Raw genomic sequence first — 14,178 nt, 5'->3', positions numbered from 1 at the left:
GAGCTTGCGGAAAACCTAGGGGTTGGGACAGAACTGGTCAGATGTAGGTGGAGGTAAGTATTCTGGCCAGGATATGACTGAGAAGATGACGGAGAGAGGAACCAGGGCTGCTTATCTAGGTCAAGGGGATGGGGGTGGGGGTTCCTTTAACTAACTGGGCCAAAGATCTAGTCTTAGTCGTTGTAGAGGGCTTTGGAGGTGGGGGTAGGGGAGGACTAAAGACGGTCTTGTGACCACTTCTTGTAACCTTCTGCAAGGCCACAGGAATAATAGTATCACTCTAAGTAGGACATGATTGACCTTTTGGCACTGAGGAAACACCCTGGATGAAGAGAGGAAAGCCCAACCGAGGAAATAAAACGCTGGGAGATGAATGAAATGAGGTGTGTGGAGAGGTGGGCGGGGCCAGAAGACAAAGGGAGGAGCCTGCCTCTGTCACGTGGGTAATGGGGTGTCCCGGGAGATGCTCTCCAGAGAAGCCTGTGCAACAATCAGGACCTCAGAGACCTAGGAGGGAAGCGAGTGGGAAGAGGAAGACAAATGTGCATCTCAAGGTGGGAAATCAGCTTTTATTGCTGCGGTCAGGGGGATGGAGAGGGGACAACGTCAGCACTATTATTTACAGCTTTGCACGTGATGTGTGGTGAGCCCATGTGGCTAAATGTCTTTATCTGGACTCAAGTGACACACTCATTTGGGGACTAAGTCTTCACAGAATATATGTCATCTCTGACATTGGCTCACGGGACTCTGGCCGTGTTCTGGCCCAGTGTCTGTGGACCTAAATGAAAGCCACCAAGCACCATGGCTGCACTTCTTTGAATGAGTTCTGTTCCATCTAGTCAGATCCGCCAGGCCGGGCCCACATCTGTGTGCTTACAGCTGGCGGCCCTGCTTTTACTCAGGTGCCTACAGTCAGACTTCGTCATTTCTTCGAGATGGGGCTTGAAGTTGACTTTGCTCCAACTGGCTTCCCTCAGGATGGCCCCTCTCTGCTCTCAGCAGCCCTATGCACTGCCCTCTCCTCTTTCTTAAAGCTTCTAGACTCTATTGCTGCTGGTGATTCCAAAGAGGTGATGATAAAGTCTTTGAGGGCGTGGACCACACCTCACATTTTTCCCCCTCCCTGATGACACTGAAATCCCAACATACACAGAATGCTGGGTGAGTCAGGAGTTCTTTCTGCCCACACGGGACCCATACCTTGGGAAAGTGACACCAAAACAAAAAAGGGAGCCTCCGGGAGTGTGAGCTGGGAGGAGCTAAAAACGGCCCTACCATGGAATGAATGTGAGCATTCGGATGCTCAGGTGAGAGCAGTTGTCTGTGGATGCAGAGCTGAGCTGAGATTCCGAGGAGCCTCACTCGAGCTGCAGTGCTCCTGTCTTGGTTAAGATTCCATTTTCCAAGCTTTTGATCCTTGAATCCCCCATAACCAAGCCTTTTGTCTATGTGAGCACACGCATGCATGCATGCATCTGTGTGAGCACAAGCCGAGGTATGGTCAGAGGACTCTTGTCTCTACTTCCTCTCTGAGTATAGGAAGTCCTGGCATTACAGACATATGCTATCATGTCTGGCTTGAAGTGGGTTCTGGGGACCTACACCCAGATCCTCACATTTATATGGTGAGCTTTTTACCTACTGCGCCATCTCTCGAAGCCTTTACTTTTATGGTTGCTTTGTAGATCTTTGCTTCACGGCCAGGTAATGACACAGTTGTTCTTCAGGTAGCGGGTGTTGGTATTTTCTCTTCTCTAGTCTGTCCCGAGACAGAAGCCACAGCCTAATTGGCTTCCCAGAACTCTCAAATTGCTCTAGCCCAGAACACGTCTGCATGGTCTCTCATGCTGTCTCTCTCTCTCTTGAGACAAGGGTGATCTTGAACTCACAATCCTCCTGCTTCAGGCTTCCCAAGGCTGAGTTCCAGGTGAGCTGCCACCACTGGCTTCCCAGAGCCCACTTTTGACTCTTCGATTTATGTTCTGACCTGTCACTGCAGTCTCTCAAGGGAAGGGCTTACTGTGGTGTCTAAGTCCACACTCTGCTTTCCCCTCTGCAGTCTTTGCAAACCCCTCAGCTAGGTCCTCGGATCCTTACTCAAGGCACAAGACAATGTCTAGGCCAGCACGTCCATCTCCTTCATGAACATGCCTCCCCCTTCACTGTGGTAAACCTCCTTCAGGTCTTAAGTGGCGGCAGAACAGCCATCCTTATCTCCCTAGATCTATGGTCCACAAAGCCATCAAAACCGGGGAACATGGGGGTATGACCCAGTTACCAGACAGCCCGATCACCACATCAGCCAGGGGTGGCAGAACATGCCTGAGAATCCTAGAACTCAGGAAGCAGAAGCGGGAAAATCCAGTTTAAGGGTTCAAGCTTAAGGGCTTAAGGTGTAAGAAGCATCCTTAACGGGTTGGGGATTTAGCTCAGTGGTAGAGCGCTTGCCTAGCGAACGCAAGGCCCTGGGTTCGGTCCCCAGCTCCGAAAAAAAGAAAAAAAAAAAAAGAAGAAGCATCCTTAGCTACATAGTGAGTCTGAAGCCTTGTGAGCTGACTGAGACTTCTGTTTCAAAAAAACCAAACCATGAAGAGGTCCTGACAGTTCTTTACTTGCTCCCCTTTTTACCTGGGATAAAGGCCCATGGTTATCCAGGCATTGAGAGCTTGCTAGTCCACTCCAGCCTCTCCCCACTCTACATCGAAATCACCTTGTCCTTTCTTGGAAGTTTCCAGGACCCTTCACCACAGCGCAGTGAAATGAGCCCACAAGAGGCAATGGTTATGCCTGCCCATTGCCATCCGATGTCCACGGATGAAACAACTGAAGCTCCGTGATCAGAGGCCATACTCGGCAGGCAGAAGTAGCTCAGAGAGTGTGTACCGACTCCCTGCCTCTGCCAGGATGATTCCTCTGGGTTCAGAACACCAAGTCATACAGGGCAGGTGTATGTTGGTCCCTATGTAGGGTAGTGAGTAGAAGCGCATGAACCTGGAGCACCAGCCTCCAAGGAGAAAAAGAAAAGAGATGCTAACTTGGGGAGTCGGCTTTGAGTTGCAGAAAGAATCGTTTCATTCTCTGACCGTATGAGAGAAGGGGATGGGGAAGCCTTTGTGCTTTGTTAATAGGTGGCTGCCCTCTTTAAACTACTATCACCTTGGGACTCAGGGGGCCCTTCTTTTCAAGACATCTGCTTCCTGGGCCAATTACATGGGCCCCTTGGTCTTAGAACGGGTGGGCTCTTACTGATAGAAGAAGCTGAGAGAGGCGAGGGAAGAAGCCTGCTACTTTGAGCTGTGCACATCATAGCGAGAATATCGTCGCTGAGCTCTTAAGGGAAAGGGGCCTGGGGCTGGGCGATGTAATAGGTTGGGTTCCCAACCATGTGGGTGTGCACTGTACCTATGAGATGGAAAGCTGCAGTCGCAAGCCTTCAAGAGGGATGAGCGGAGGGGTTGGGGATTTAGCTCAGTGGTAGAGCGCTTGCCTAGCAAGCACAAGGCCCTGGGTTCGGTCCTCAGCTCCGAAAAAAAAAAAAAAAAAAAAAAAAAAGAAAGTATTAAGAGGGATGAGCGGAAGACTCGGGATATGGGATACTGGCTGACCTACCCAGGTGTAAGCATAGGTATTGGCTCTGAGGAGCTGTTTATAAGCCTGCTTTTGACAAGTAAGTGGTCTGGATCCATTCTCACAGGGACAACTCCCAGAGGATAAAATATCCAGCTCCTAGGATATTGTCTTAGTTGTGGATTCTACTGCTGTGGCAAAAAACCACGGCCAGAAAACATGTGGGGGAGGAAAAGATTTACCTGCTTACACTTTTTTGTTTTTTTAAGATTTATTATATATATATATATATATATATATATATATATATATATATATATATATATATATATATATATATATATATCATCCTGTGCTGTATATATGCCTGCAGGCCAGAAGAGGGCACCAGATCTCATAACAGATAGTTAGAAGCCACCATGTGGTAGCTGGGGATTGAACTCAGGACCTCTGGAAGAGCATTCAGTGCTCTTAACCCCTGAGCCATCTCTCCAGCCCTCAGTTTACACTTCTATGTCTCTACTCATCATCAAAGGAAATCAGGATGGGCACTCAAACAGGGCAGGACCTGGAGGCAGGAGCCAAGCAGAGGCTGTGGAGAACTGCTGTTTACTGGCTGTTCCCTTGGCTTTCTCAGCCTGTTTTCATATAGAACCCAAGGACCACCAGCCCCGGAGTGCCCCCCCACAATATGCTGGGCCCTCCCCTATCCACCACTAATTAAGAAAATGCCTTAAGATCAGATCTCATGGGGGCATTTTCTTGATTATGTTTTCCTCTTTTCGGAGAACTGTAGTTTTTCTGTCAAGCTGACACAGACCAGCCAGCACAGATAACAAAATGCCGGGTTCCACTGGAAATGCACCCCTATCCCACCCTCCAAGGCTGGGGAAGGCCTTGGTGCTGAGTCATACAGTGCTTTCCCCTGTCTCCCTAGCTGGGAAAGTCAGGCTGCTCCAGCACTGGGGAGTTGGGGTGGGAAATCTGGGCAAACGAGCTTTGACATCATTAAGTTTCCCAGGGCCTGATGCATGGAAGATCAGGGTTCTGCCCTGATGCTGGGGTGCGGGAGAGGGGGGACTGTGGTGGCTTTGGACTTTTCTCACTGCACAGGTTTGTTGTCTGTGTTTTTCTGACCCATATGATGCTTCAGTCAGCTGGTCATGGAGAATCTCCCAGGCTCCTAAATGGCTTCACCCCTCCCTATTGGGTCCCTCTCCAGGGTCCACATCTTTAGAGACATCCTTGTTCTGCTAAGCCTGGCAGGTCTGGTCTTAGCTCTCCTCCTCCTCCTCTTCCTCCTCCTCTTCCTCCCTCTTCCTCCTCCTCTTCCTCCCTCCTCCTCCTCTTCCTCCTCCTCTTCCTCCCCCTCCTCTTCCTCCTCTGCCCCTCTTACTCCTCTTCCTTCTCCTTCCTCCTCTGCTCCTCTTCCTCCTCTGCTCCTCTTCCTCCTCCTCTTCCTCCTCTGCTCCTCTTCCTCCTCTGCTCCTCTTCCTCCTCTTCCTCTTCCTTCTCCCCCTCTTCCCTTCCTCCTTCTCTTCCTCCTCCTTTTCTTCCTCCTCTTCCCTTCCTCCTCCTCTCCTCTTTCTCCTCCTCTTCCTTATCCCCCTCTTCCCTTCCTCCTCCTCTTCCTCTTCCTCCTCTTCCCTTCTTCCTCCTCTTCCTCCTCCTCCTCTTCCTCCTCCTCCTCTTCCTCCTCTTCCTCTTCCTTATCCCCCTCTTCCCTTCCTCCTTCTCTTCCTCCTCATCTCCCTCTTCCTCCTCTTCCTCCTCTTCCCTTCCTCCTCCTCTTCTTCCTCCTCCACTTCTTCCTCCTCCTCTTCTTCCTCCTCCTCTCTTCCTCTTCCCCCTCTTCCTCTCCCTCCCCCTCTTCTCCATCCTTCCTCCTCCTTCCTCTCCTCCTCCCCTCCTCCCACCTTCTCATCTTCCTCTCTCCTCTCCCTCCTCCTTCCTCCTCCTCCTCCCCTCCCCATCCTCTTTTTTCTTCCTCCTGCTCCCCCTCCTTCCTTCTTCCTCCTCCTCCTCCTCTTTTCTCCTCTTCTGACTCCTCCCCTTCATCCTTCAGATTCATGCTTGCTTCTAGCTGAGGTTACCTAGTGGATCCCTGGTTTGAGCCCTGACCTGTCAGAATACCTGGGAACTCAGTAATCCCAGCCTCCTACAGGCAGAATATGTCAGAGAAACAACATCTTTGAAAGAATCAAATTTTCAGGTCAAGTGAGCAGGCAGAAAGGACAGTTTTTCTCTGGGTTTGTTTGTCCTGGTTGGGTGGGAGGCTAGTCTAAAGGAAGCTGCCAGCTCTCCACTCTGGGAGGTGAGATGCTAGGAATCATGTCTGCCTTCCACTGTGATCCTCTACATGACAGGACAGCACCTAAGGACACAGGGTGAATGAAAGGAGGAGCTGCAGAAGGCAAGTCATCAAGCACGCAGCCCCAGGGCAAGGTAACCCAAACATAAATACCTGGACTTGACAAGTCAACACTGCAGTCAAATGATTCAAGGCAGAGGGAGCTGGCCGGGGTTCTTAAGTGGGACCTGCAATCAATCCACCGAGAGCCACGAGCTTGAGCTCGGCGACAGGCAGGCGAAACGGATGCCAGCTACAGTTTTAGGATTATAGGAAGAATCCAGCTAAGTACGAGACCGAGTTGGCAAGATTAGCAGAGTGTATTTATTAACTTACAGCTGGGAGGGAACCATCTGCAGGCGCTTCTGAACCCTCAGGGTTACACGGTACCTGAGAAGAGGAACATGGTTTCCATGGCAAGTGTTCTGCCAGGGTGGGAATTTTGGCACTGACCTGGCAGATCCATTATCCTCATTTTACAGGACAGGGAAATGGAAGGTTTTCTTGGTTCTCAGGGGAGCGTTTTCAGAGAGTTCTCTGGAGGACAACGGGACATATTTGGGTCCAGCAGCAGAAGCATCTCTTTCCTCATGAGGCAGTGTATTCTTCTTAGTCTCAAGAGACCAACTCTGACGACCATGCTTCCAACTGGGTCATTATTGTATTAGGAGCCCTATGGGAATCCCATTGCTGAATGAAATACAGGGTCTGCCTTTTTCAGCAAAGGAGAGAGCTCCAACTGGCCAACTGTTTGTTCCCCATCATGGTGAAGTAGCCAAAGCAACAGAGCCTTAAGCAACCTACCAGAGAGGGTGAGGGTAGTTAAGCTACTGAGAAGTAAAATTTGATTCTTCTTACTGTGGCCCCTGAGGAATGACGTGAGTGGGAGTAGATTTATACAGCAGTTACTGACGTCAGGCTTTATGCTGTGTAGTGGGGACACAGCAGCAGCGTCCTCTGGGGACGTAAGGTTAGTCAGACAGGATAATCTGTGAACACGTATGACAGACAGGAGCCTAGTGGTGTGTGTTTGTGTGTGTGTGTGTGTATATGGGTATATGATTGTATGTGTATGTGTGTATGGTTGTGTGTGTGTGTGTGTGTGTGTGTGTGTGTGTGTGTGTGTAAAACAAGGAGAGAATGTGGAATTTGAGAATGAAGAGTAGGCACACGGGGTCTTATGGATCTTGCTGAGGTGAACGGTCTCTGACTAAGGAGCAATAGGAACATTTCCGAGTGGTTTTATACAGGATGAGACATTAGGCTTGCACGCTGACAAGATTGTTCAGACTAATATAGTTAAAGAAAGGAAAGGAAAACATAAGGAGCAGAAATATAGCCGGCGACGTTTAGCCAGTTGTGGGTGACTGTAAGCTTAGTCCCACAACTGGAGAATGGTTTGCAATACAAAATTGATGGGACTCAGCCACTGGTGACCTGCTGGAGCGAGAGGAGGTCCCCTGGATATTGTCTGGGTCTGTCTGCAATGGCCACTGCTGTTTCCTGTAGGGTTGAAAACGATGGCAGAAGAATGATGTGGCTGGTTCTACACTCCCAGAGCATGAAGAACCCACAGACATCAAAGGGAGGGTATTGAGTCAGTGAATGAGTTTATGGAGCTTGAAGCTGAGAAGAAAGGTCTGTCTGGAAGTGGGAATGTAGGAATGATTGACACACAGGCTTTAAATAAAGCCAAGGGCTGCTATGGTTGCCTTGAGAACCAGCAGAGGAGGGTCCAGGTCAGAGGAGGAGGGGCCAGAAGAAACCAGGAACCCCAGACAGGGCTAGTATCTCAAGAAAGCAGTTGAGGCCACCGCTCACACTTTATAGAGACGCCCAGTGCAAGGAGGTATGAGAATCCTTTTCCGTCCATTGGATTCAACAAACTACTGACCTTCAAGAACTTTTCATGGAGTGGTGGGAACAGAAGCCACACTGAAGGACGGGAACAGGTGAGTGAAAGGAGTTTTAGAAATGCCACCTGACAATGAGTTGGGATGGTCGGCCTACAGGAATTCTTATGGGATTCAGATGATGAAATGCAAGAGTTTGGAGCCTTATAAGGATTTGGGAGACACAGGTCTCCCTGGCCAGAGAGAATTGAGAGCTGTTGGCCTGATGTGGCTCTGCCTCAGAAGCAAAGAAGAAAGGGAATAGGAACTAGAGTTTACGTGAGTCTCACAAGGAGCGTACTGAAATTCTAGCCACCCCCGGAGAAACATATAGCTGTATGTTCTTGTTCCCACATGCCCATAGGCGGTTCCAAATGTCAATCTAGTGTCAAACTCAAAGGGACAAAAATGAGGAAGTTCTGTGTCTTAAGTTAACGTAACCGGTCTTGGGAGCAGAAACTCGGAGATAAAAATAAAACAAAACAAACACAGCTCTAAAGCTGGGAATGGTAGCACACAATTGTAATCTCAGGATCCAGGAGCCTGAGGCAGGAAGATCTCATGTTCAAGGCTAGTCTGAGTGAGATACATAGCAAGACTTTATCTCAAAACAAATACAAATAAAATAAAATTTGCTTTTACACCCAGTCTCAGGAAGGTTTCTAAATATCCCTGTAGATTTCCAGAATCTGAAAGGCTAGTGTGGCAGTACAAGCTGGTGGCCCCATTGCTGGGGTGGTAGAGACAGGAGGATCCTGAGGTTCACTGGCCAGCTACTCAGCAACTTCCAGGCTAATGAGACTCTCCCTCAAAATAAAAGTGCACAGTGCCAGATGAACAACACCTAAGGTTGTTCTCATACATGTACACATGAACACCCCACACAATACACACAACATACACACCCATACACATTACCATCCACAACATAATACACATAGAGACATAGGTAACATGCAGACACACACAACACATACACACACATACATGAGCAACACACCGAGACACATACAACACACACAGAGATACACAACACACAGAGAGATACACACAGAACACACAACACATATACAACATACACTCACATGCACATACATATACACATATAGAGACACAAACACATACTCACGTACACACATATATACACACAGACACACATGCACATACACACACATACCCGCACATACATATACATACATGGACATACATATACACATACAGACACATATACAGCACACACAGACACATATGTGCACACACACAGGCACACATGTACACACAAACACATGCAACATGTACACAACACACAGACACATGCACACACACACATATGCACACACAGACAAACATGCAGACACAGACATTCACACAGATACACAGATACACATGCACATACGTACATGCACACACGTACACACATGTACAACATATACACACCACACACACAGTCTATTTTCAGAAATGCCATAGTCTGAAAGTAAACAGGATAGAAAGGATGCAGAGTTTAGGAATTCAATTTTCTGTGGAAAAACAAAAAAGCCACGCCCTTCCTGTATCTCTGAAGTGAAGAAAGCACAGCTGACAGGCTGATGTCAATCAGAATCTCCTGGAGGCAGTGGTGTTTCTGCAGTCTCTGAGGAAATAAAAGGTGAGGGGACAGTCCCTCATTGAGCCACCCATTCCCCACCTTAGATGTCCAGACGGCTGGAGCCCAGCACAGACCTGGTGACTGGTTGGTATCAGGGCCCCAGGGAAGAACCCTTCTCAGTCAGCACTTCCCCCTCTCTCGCCTACTCCCTCACAGCCCTCTGCCCAGGTGGTGCCATCAAACGTAAACAGCCTGAAATGGAGCAGGCATATAAACAGGTCTGTACATTATCACCAGTGCCATTAACACCCACAGGCTGCCTTGGTGTCCTGGGTGTTGGCAACCCAGCCCTTGACCAGGCTGGTGACATAAAGGACAGTAATCCCCTGGCCAACAACCACAGGCCCAGAGGCTCTGCTCTGTGTCTGCTGTGCTCTGAATAGAGGGACGTCCAGGCTGGTAAGCTGCCCCGGGTCAGTCTGCAGGAACTGTTACCAGAAGCCAGGGGAGAGACACCTCTTATGTGCACCAACTGCTAATCTGCTTTCCTGTCCCTGTCTCTGTTCTAAAACCTAGGGATGCTATCTGGGTAGGTGCTCTACCATGAATGCAGGCCAGGGAGGTGGGTGGGCTCTGTGTGGATGCTCGGGGTATGGGATCCAGGACCTGCTAAGTGTAGTAGCAAGCACTGAGATTCCCGGGCAAACCTTGGGATGTCTGCTTATTCTTTTTGGACTCAAAGGACACATCACAGCTCTTGCAGGGAGTGAGGCAAAGACAAGCTTCATGGGCAGGGCATCAAATTTGATGCCACCTGGCTCCCTAGACTTGCTCTGTGAAGTCATGGGTACCACATATAGGCATCTCAGCTCTGGGAGGTCTAGGGAAGGGCTTCCCATCCCAGCATCATCCCAGGGACTCCATGCCATAATAAGGGAGGGCGTGATGATGGGCGTTAGGCTTATGTTGGTGTCATTTACCATAGGTTTTGCATTGAATTCATAGCTTGAACTCAGCCACTCCTGGCCATGGTTGGCTCTCCAGAGTTCTGGGCTCTACCCCTAGTAGCTAAGCAACCTTGAGCCAGTTACTTAGTCCTATGTGGGTTTAAAATTTCTTATTGATAAAGCTGGACTAAACACACCGTCGCTGCCATGGTCACAGTGATTCAGCCCTGAGCAACGAGTGGGAAGGAACATTGAACTCGGACCAGAGAGTCCCACCCCCGGCGCTGTTCTTACTCATGGACAGGCCTCACAAAAGCCTCTTTCTTTGCCTCAGTTTTCTTCGGTGTAGGGGAGGGGAGGAGAAAGCCTGGTCCAGGTGACTGCCAAGGACTGAGTGCTTTCCGAAGCATTCTTAAGGTGTCCCACTTGTCCTTGGGAAGGGGAGAAGGGATGAAGCTGGCATCAACCCTCCTATGGTGGGTGGTAGACTGCTCTTAAGTTCTCTGGTCCTTCTGAAACAGAGCCAGAGAGAGGAGTCTTGTGGTGTCAGAAAGAGGGGTACTTTACCTCCAGGTTCTCCAGCACCCTAGTTTTCAGATTCAGCATCCAGGAAAGAAGAATCACACTGGTAAGTCTACTGTCATATTTGGTTTAAGAGCCAAAGGCCAGGCCCCTACAACTCAGGACCAAGACCCCCTCTCACTTCCCCTCTTGAAGGATGACTGGCCATTGCGCTAGGTATATCTCCCAGTAATGCTGGGGACAAATGAACGGGAGAGGTGGCTTCAGCACCTCCTTCTACACTTGGGTGAACTTTGGCTGGAATTTTTACCCCTGCCCCAGAAGAATCCCACTAGTATGAAATAAAACATTTATGCATTTGAACTACATGAGGCCTGTAGCTTAGTAGGTGCCTATCTCCTACTCAGTAGGCTTCAGTGAATGCTGTTTAAATCTGAACCTGGATGTAGGTGATAATGAGCCACAGATAGGCAACCAGAATGTCCTCTCTGGACTTACAGAAAGGTACTGGGTTGGGCTGTTTAAAATACCCTGACTGATCATCTCAGGCTCCTTGCGTACAAACACCCTTTTCTGTGTGCTGGGAAGGCATGGCTCTAGTAAGTGTTCCTGTCTACGTTCCTCCAGAACATGAGAGTCTGGAGAGCCCTCAGAGTCGAAGGGCGTAAGGTGTGGAGAGAAAAAAGACCCATAATTAGTGTCCAAGTGATTTGCAGAGGACCAGGGCTCATACTGTAGAGACTTATTTGCTCACCCCTCTCCCCAATAAACGGTGGACAGCCAGCCATAGTACCTTCTTTGCACTAATGCCTGGTGTAGAAAGAGAGTATCCCGAGTGCATGAAGTGGTCAAGTCAGATCGGTCCTCCTTTAAACACCATGAATGTGTCTGTGTACCCACTGCAGAATGAAATTCATGCTGTCAACTAATTTCACAGTATAGAAGGGAGGGAGAGATGGGGAGGGGGAGGGGAAGGGAAGAAAGAGGAAGGGGGAGGGGGAGGGAGGGAGGAGAGGAAGAGAGAGGGAGGAGGGGGAGAGGGAGACTTCAAGTGACAGCAGGCATCATAACTGACCTGGAACTCCAGCTTACACACCTTGGTCTCAGACACTGGGCTTTTCTAGGCACCAGAATTCAGCTTTCTTTCCACCTACCCCCTTGACCCCAGAAAAATAAGCCCCAGAATCTCTCCAGGTGGTATCTTCCAGTGGATTTCTCTCTAGAGAGGTCACAAGGTCAGCCTCTTTTGCCAGCCATTAGCGGCCTGTCCTCTTGCCAGGTGGACTTTTGACTTGTGCAAGTTAGAGAGTTGTCTTTGTCAGTGCTGGCTGCCAGGTAGTGCCTTAAGGTTCCAAAAGGAAGCCAGGATGGAGAACCACTATGTGGATGAATACTGGCAGAGCCATGACCCACCACCCATGTGTCTTTGCGCTTAGTGGCACAAGGGATACATTTTCTTTGTCCTTAGATCGCTGTCCTCAATCATGATGTGTATTCCTTTCATTGTCTCTAGTCTGTTCTGTGAGCTGATCTTTGCATAGTAAGTCTTGGTCTCTGCTTCATTCCAACGTTCAATCATTAATTTATTCGTCCAACCCAGTGAATGCCTGCTACAGTAGTCCTGGGCTAGCTTCTGGGCAGCTAGCAGAGATCAAAGCAGACTAGGTGTCACCTCCACCTACTCTGGGATTTGCCACATCAATCTTTCTCTCCTTACTAATAAGAATGAGATATTTAAAAATCGTGGGTTTTCTCCTGATCTACAGTGTTGATCCCTTCTTTGTTCCCTAGTGAAGTCCATGTCTTTAGTATCTTGGTTCATGATGGTCTCTGCTCACGGGCAGCTGAATGAGGCTAGTTCTGAGCATTGGATAGTGTTTTGTGTGCCTGAGTTTTGTACAGGGAAACAGGCACCGCATCCACATCCGAGATGATGGGCTCTCATCTTGGATGATACACACTTATTATCATGTGGTCCCAGCTCATTCAAGTGAGCCTGGTTTTCTTACTGAGGTAAGACAAGCTACCTCAAGCTCTACTCACAATCTTCAAAAAGCTTGACCCCACTTACCCTCCTTCCCAAGGCCCAGAACCAACCTCAGATGTTGCTTCTAGATTCTCTGTAACACAGATGAATTGTGGCTAGCTGCATCACCAGCCAGAAGACAAACCAGGCCTCTGTTTTCTACTAATATAGTGGTTTTCAAATATCGACTGTGACCCACATTGAGAACTGCACACTTCTTCACAACATGTAACCAAAATGAATTTCCCAGGCACCTTTCTTACCACTATCATATTCAGTACTCTCAGGTGTTCTGTAATCTGTTTTCTTAAAGTGGCATATTCATTCAGCAAACTACATTCACGAGAATATAATCACTTATGTCTGTCAGTTTGAAAATTATACTTCTAAGTCCTGGGCTGCTTTGGTCTGTGTGGGCCTTGGGTCTGAGATTTGGTCTAGCACCTCCTAGTGGGTCCTTGGGAAATAGCAACTACTTTTCTTCGTCTACAAGAAGTCTTCTGAGCAAGAAATTCTATCTAACTCTGAAGACGTGAGTTCACAGGCCTGTTTCCTCCTTAGAGGGCACACCCGGAGACTTTTGCTAAAGCAGGCAGTGACACACGTCCCCTCTTTTAGGCCTTGTCCTCTTAACAGATTTCATAGCAAAACAACAACAGAGAACAACAGTTTCTGGGGAAGAGATGAGGTTGGCAGTTGCTCGCCTCTGTCTGTGGAGGACTGCCTTCTCCTTGTTTTATCAGCTGTAAGAGACCCAATAGATAGCAAGTGTCATTCAAACTGACAGATGTCTCCACGGTGTTGGCAAGAATGCTTACCACAATGTTACTTACCAAGCCAAGGGTGATGGCTCATACCAGTAATCAATGCTCTACCCAGAAGGCTACTGTGCATTATTGTGAGTCTGAGGACATTCTGAGATACACTGAATACATTCTGAGTAACCTGGAGTACAGTATGAGGCCGTGTCTTGCTCCAGCTTCCAACCCCCAAAAAAGGAAGGAAGAAAGAAATGTTTCCCTTACCTTACTTTTGTTGGGACTCCAAGATTTCCTTGATCTAAAAGACATTTCAGACTGTCCTATGCCAAAACGTCCTCAGAGATCAAAATGATTAAGTCGTATCTCAAGTTTCTATAAGTAAAAGAGACTTATAGGATGGGTTCTGGCCAGCAACACATCGGCAGGAGAGGTGGGAACAGATATAAGATAGGTTCTGGCCCATCGGCAGGACCAGAGGTGGGAACACATGTTTCTGTCCAGTCATGCTTCCCCTACTTCTGG

At 48.6% G+C, this 14,178-nt stretch overlaps 1 protein-coding gene across 2 annotated transcripts in view; it reads left to right on the top strand.

The window, feature by feature from the left end:
* The first annotated feature begins 216 nt into the window (after nucleotides 1–216).
* Nucleotides 217–14,178, top strand: part of Plb1 (phospholipase B1) — a 138,481-nt gene continuing 124,519 nt past the window's right edge. The window contains exon 1 of one of the 2 annotated variants that reach the window (XM_063261536.1): nucleotides 217–554. The gene's annotated coding sequence lies outside the window, so the exon portion shown is untranslated. The remainder of the gene's footprint in view (nucleotides 555–14,178) is intronic. The other variant, XM_039111765.2, reaches the window with a different exon arrangement.

This window comes from Rattus norvegicus, chromosome 6 (assembly GCF_036323735.1).
Source record: "Rattus norvegicus strain BN/NHsdMcwi chromosome 6, GRCr8, whole genome shotgun sequence".
NCBI lineage: Eukaryota > Metazoa > Chordata > Mammalia > Rodentia > Muridae > Rattus > Rattus norvegicus.
Note: the sequence above shows the minus strand (reverse complement) of the source record. Positions and strands in the feature narration are given on the sequence as shown.